The 6,156-nt window shown below is 40.7% G+C and overlaps 1 non-coding gene across 1 annotated transcript; it reads left to right on the forward strand.

The window, feature by feature from the left end:
- The first annotated feature begins 6,048 nt into the window (after positions 1–6,048).
- On the forward strand, positions 6,049–6,156 carry LOC148550305 (small nucleolar RNA R71). The gene has a single exon (XR_015893836.1). It is a non-coding gene; the product is annotated as a small nucleolar RNA R71 (small nucleolar RNA).

Consider the following 6,156-nt stretch of genomic DNA (forward strand, 5'->3'; position numbering starts at 1 on the left):
GACTGTGGACAATCATCCTCAGAATCTCGAATTCTCGCAAGTCCGTATCACGAGTCAGGTACGAACATTGGCGCCGTTTATGGGGACCCCAAAATTGTTTGCACTATGACTGAACACAAAATCCAATCAATCATTAATTCCAACACTCCAGTTAAGGAAACAATCCATGAAGATGGATATGAAAATGATCCCAACTCCACTAATGAACGCCAAGAACCTCTAGGGTTTGAGTGCAACAGCGGGGGGTGTCGTATAGTCGGTATGGGACCACAAGACTATGACCATGCCATGCAAGAGATGCGACATAAAATGCAGGAAATGCAAGAAATGTATAATAAGATGAAGGAGCTGCAGCAAAGATTGGAAGAAAGCTCGAAGTCCCGTAAGTCCCGATCTCGAAGTTGCACGGTACAGGAACATTCCCGAGATAGAGAGGGGGCAAGTCCAGAAAGGTCCCATGATGCAGAAACTACAGATCACCAACGTGAAGATGGGGCTCGGCAGAAACGAAGGGAATCTTTTCGTCGTCGAGAGCCACATGACGACCACAAAAGACGAAGAAGGTCCAACTCCCAATCCAAATCAGCCCGGTCCAAAAGGAAACGGACTCCAGACATGAGCCCAAGTCCTAGGCGTTATAGGGATTTATAGGGAGCATGTAATCATGGGACAAACTCCCTTCACCTCACATGTTCTATAGGTCCGAAAACCCAAACACTCTGACAAACAAGTTGATTTGAAATATAAAGGAAAGTCGGACCCCCAAGAATATATAGATGCTTTCGAGGAACAAATGTACTTCGAAGGAGTGGGATATGCTATAAGATGTAAAGCATTCCCAGTAACTCTCTCTGGACCAACAATAGTGTGGTTCAACACATTGCCTTATAGCTCCATCTCCTCATTTCACGATATCAAGGTCAAGTTTCTTGCTCACTTTACCACTAGGCGTACCCAAGCTGAACACCCGATTTCGTTGCTCGGAATAGAACAAAGGGTCGGAGAGAGTATAAGTGATTATCTGGACAGATTCAACAAAGCGCTTCTGGAAGTGAACACCCGAACACCCAAAGTCGTTTGTCTTTGCCTTATAGCCGGATTGCTTGAAGGAGACTTTCATAGGCACTTCATCTAAAGACGTGAACTCTATGGAGAAAATTCATCAAATTGCTCTAGAATACATGAGGGGCAAAGACGTCTCGAAGGTATTTTTGACAAAACGAAAAAACGCAGCTCCTTTACCTAATAAGGCTAGGACCTCGGGACAGAGTACCCCAAGGACAGCAGTTCCTCGTTTGGGAAAATTTTCCATATATACACCGCTAGTGGCATTGTTAGCGGAGGTTTACCAACAAGTGTCACATCAAGGCATATTACCCAATGCTAGGCAAATTCGACCAAGAGCCTATTTGAACAAATCACAATATTGTGATTACCATAAATCCTATGGTCATAGGACGGAAGATTGTATATATTTGAAAGATGCTTTAAAGCAGGCCATCCAAGATGGGAAGCTTCCAGAGATTGTCCAGCATGTCAAGCCGCCCTGACGACAAAATGATGATCGGGAGGCAAGGAACCCTCAAAGTACTAAAACCAGTGAAAACCAAGACGTCATTGCATAAGTGGTTGTTAATGTCGTGGTAGGAAATAATGGGCTATAAAAAACAAAAAATGCAATCAAGAAAGATGTCAAGTTCGCGAGCTCCGAGATTCTCAAGATACAGAGTTTTTCAACTGTCCAATTCACTTCCGAAGATTATCAGTATACCACAATGGAAGATGATGAGCCTTTAGTGATCACAGTCAAGTTAGGAAATGGAATCGTGAAAATAATATTGATAGATACTGTAGCAGATTCAAATTTACTATTTAGGAATGCATTTGATGCCCTAGGAATCAAGGATCAACATCTCAAGCCACATCTACCTGGAGTGGTGGGATTGGGTGATCATTATATCATACCTGACGGAGCTATCGACCTCCTCTTTACGGTAGTAGAGGGATCGAAAGCTCGGGTAGTACAGGCAGAGTTTGTGGTTCTGAAGGATTCAACGACCTATAACGTTATCCTTGGATGAAAAACTCTCAATAACCTTTGTGCTTTCATTTCAACCAAATTTTCCATTATGAAGTACATAACGGCGAAAGGTCGAGTAGCCACAGTTCGAAGGGATCATGTGGCCGCTATCAAGTGCAACACTGTGAGTCTGAACCTAAGAGATACAGCTAAGGAATCCACGGGGTATTCTTTGTGGACTTGGATTTCCGAGTTCAGGAAAAGTCAAGGTCAGAGCCTAATGGTAACCTGGAGTAAATTCAAATTGGACTGGAAGCAAAAAAATATACATTCAGCAACAAAGACTTACCTTACCTCTTGAATTCGAAACTTCAGGATCTCCTGAAAGGTAACATTGATCTATTTTCTTGGGAACCATCTAATATGCCTGAGATTGATCCCGTGTTCATGTCCCATCAACTTGCCATCAATCCCTGGGCAATTTACTATAATAAATAAAATGGAAACCAATTTTACCAGAATGCACAAAATGGAAAATAGATACCAAAATGCATTTTTTGCATAATATATGTAAACCGCGACAGGGGTCTCGCGATTTACAAAATACACGTAATCCGCTATAGGGGTGTCGCGGATTATGATGTGTGAGCATCTTATCTATCTTTTCCTTGTGAATTTGCACTTGAATTGCCAAGTTTAATCAAAATTTAAATATCTTTTAGCCACTATGGATGCTACTTTGAGTTGTGCACAATTATATTTATTTCAGGTGGCACTCGGAGGGATTTGACAGACAGAGTTTTGTAGCAGAAAAGGAAGAAAGCGAATGATGCTGTCAATCCTGACCTCCTTGTACTCAAACGGGAATAACTTGAGTTACAAAGGTCCAATTGATGTGATTCCAGCGTCATTAGAAAGCTAACTTCTAGGGCTTTTCAATGATATATAATAGTGCACATTTTGCTTCCAGAAACCTCTGCATCCTCCACATTGAACTTGGTTCCTGCCAAGTTCAGCGTGGATTCAAAGGAACACGCTAAAGACGGCACTGCCTCCTCCACGCTGAACTTAGAAATTTCCAAGTTCAGTGTGGATCCTGATAATACCAGTGGTCCCCAATCTTCTTCCAAAGGGCTGCACGCATAGTTTAATTAATTTTGATTTAATTTGTATTTTATTTTTTTTTTAAATAGGAAAAGATATTATTTTAGTTTTAGAAAATAGATTTTTTAAATTAATTAGGATTAGATATAAAAGGGAAAAGAAACTTCTCTTCTGGGGGAGAATTACACATTATTCCAAATTTACAGTTAAGAGAATCCTAGTTTCCATTCTAAACCATGAGCAACTAAACCTCCACTATTAAGGTTAGGAGCTCTGTCTATTGTATGGATTGATTCTATTATTTTTCTATTTTAATTCATGTACTGATTTATAATTCAAGAATTGTTTTCGTTCTTTATCTTATGAATTTGGGTGGAACGGAAGTATGACCCTCTTTCTAATTGAGTTATTGTATAACTTGGAAAAGCTCTTTACTTGAACAACAGCTTGAAAACATATTCTCCTAAATTTCTAATTATCTGCATTTAACGGGATACGTGACATATAATCCTCTTATATTTGGGTAATTAGGATTTCTGTGGCATATAACTAGAATTTAACTTCACCATCTAATTAGAATTAATTGACCAAGGAATTGGCAGTTAATGCGAGTTAGAGGAGACTAAAAAGGTCTAAGGAATTAAGGTTTAGTCACATATGGTTTGCCATGAATTAAATCTTGCATGATTAAAATAGTTAGTAAGAAAAGTCAATCAGGAAAATAGATAACTCTGAAACCTTAACTATTTCTCCATATATTATTCTCAACTTATTTACTGCCTGCCTTTTGATATTCTGAATCTACTATTTAATACTTTTGAACTCTCAAACACCATTTTCTGTTTGTCTGACTAAGCCAATCACTCAATCATTATTGCTTGATCCATCAATCCTCGTGGGATCGACCTTCACTCACCTGAGGTATTACTTGGTACGACCCGGTGCACTTGCTGGTTAGTTTGTGGTTATAAATTCTGCTTCAGATTACGTGCAAGGAGAACTGATCATAAACCGCGACAAGGGTGTCGCGGTTTATGTATGGGCGTGAATTGTGTATATACTGCGAGAGGGGTGTGACGGTTTATGCATTACTATAAATACGCTGAAGGGGTCTCGTAGATTACATTTGTGTTGGAAGAAAAAGTATTGTAGAGAGAGAAGTAGTGGTTTTCTAGAAAGAAGAATAGAGAGAAAAGTGGTTGAGTTGAGTTGAGATCGGAGCCGGGACCTTGGCGGAGGCACGCAGTCTATACAAGCTCAACGGCGTTGCGCACGTGGCTGGGAGCATAAACGAAGAGGTTAGCATTATAATTTTTGTTAATGTATTTAAATTTAGATTTAAATTATTATTTTAATCAGAAAATCTAGTATTTAAATTATTATTTTAATCAGAAAATGTAGTATTTAAATTATTATTTTAATCGTTTATGTCTTTCATTGAATTTTGTGATTAGAAAATAGGAAGTGTATGTTACCAGTTTAAACTTTAAAATTGTAGTTATATGGTAGATGACTATAAATTATTGTTGGGTTTTTTTATATGTTTGGTTTATTCTGTGACATGCTCCAGCCGACTAGGTGTATATATAGTGTTTGGAGGCAGCAGAACATGCCTCTGCATGACAGGATCATACCATATCTGGAGAGGGCCAGTTTGTACCACCTGGCGAGGCTCAACGCTAAGTGGTTCTAATTGGACGAGCCCTTAGTCAGTGCTTTCATTGAGAGGTGGCGTCCTAAGACGCATACCTTTCATATGCCCTTTGGAGAGTGCACTATCACACTGCAGGATGTAGCATACTAGTTGGGGCTTCCCATGGATGGTTTACCTGTATCTGGGTGCCTTACTGATTTTAAGAAGTTTATGGAAGAAGGCAGACCGGCGTGGGAGTGGTTTGAGGAACTCTTTGGCGAGCTGCCACCACAGAATAAGGTGAAGTAGTATACAGTCCACTTCACCTGGTTTCATGAGAGGTTCACAATGCTGCCAGATGATGATACGGAGGAGACCGTACGCATATATGCACAGGCTTATATTATGATGCTGCTTTCTACTCAGTTGTTCGGTGATAAGAGTGGAAACCGGGTTCATATATGGTGGTTGCCCTTTGTGGTGAGGCTTGATGATATGGGCAGTTATAGCTGGGGGTCGGCAGCGTTGGCCTGGCTATATCGGTGAATGTGTCGGGTGGCCAACAGAAACGTGACGAACTTGGCAGGCCCCCTGTAGCTACTGCAGTCATGGATTTTCTGGCGGTTTCCTAGCCTCAGGCCGCGGGGTTTTGACACATATTCCTTCCCATTGGCATCTAAGTATACATATTTGTATAGTTATGCTTGAGACTGTAACTTTTTTTAATTATGGTTATACCTGTTAACTTTCCATAACTTCTTTTACATTCAGGTGGGCCACATATCTACCTTCATCCGATCGCAAGGAGGAGAGAGTCATCCAGTGTCGCCTAGCGTTGAACCGATTAGGCGATCGAGATGTAAGTTTATTCATTTTCTTCCACCATGTTGTCTTCTTGTTGGAGCTGCGGGCATTCATCAGTGTAATGGCTATAATCAGCACAGATTCCGCAAATTTTTTGTGGGACTAGTTGTTGGTTTTGCTGTGGTGGAGGAGGTTGAGCTTGCTGAGCTTGTTGATTCAACTGCATTTGTTTTAGCAAGTTGGTCATTTCATAGATGCTTTGAGTTAGAGCAGCAGTCTCTCTGCTAGAAGATACTTCCGCAACAGCTTTTGAACGGCCTTGCTTTTGTCTGTGGTTTCTAGTGGATTCAGCTAAATCACTGATCAATTGCCAAGCTTCATCAGTGGTCTTGTACTTCTTCATAGACCCATTGCTGGCACTTTCCAGTATGGTCTTATCTTGGGGCCTCATACCCTGTGTAATATAGCTGAGTAGCACGATCTTGTCAATCATGTGGTGGGGGCATGCTTCCAGAAGATTATTGAAGCGCTCCCAGTATTCAAAGAGAGTCTCATTGTCATCCTGAACAATTGTGGAGATATCTTTCCTTAGCTT

Source organism: Arachis ipaensis, chromosome B7 (genome assembly GCF_059453495.1).
Source record: "Arachis ipaensis isolate K30076 ecotype BB chromosome B7, ASM5945349v1, whole genome shotgun sequence".
NCBI lineage: Eukaryota > Viridiplantae > Streptophyta > Magnoliopsida > Fabales > Fabaceae > Arachis > Arachis ipaensis.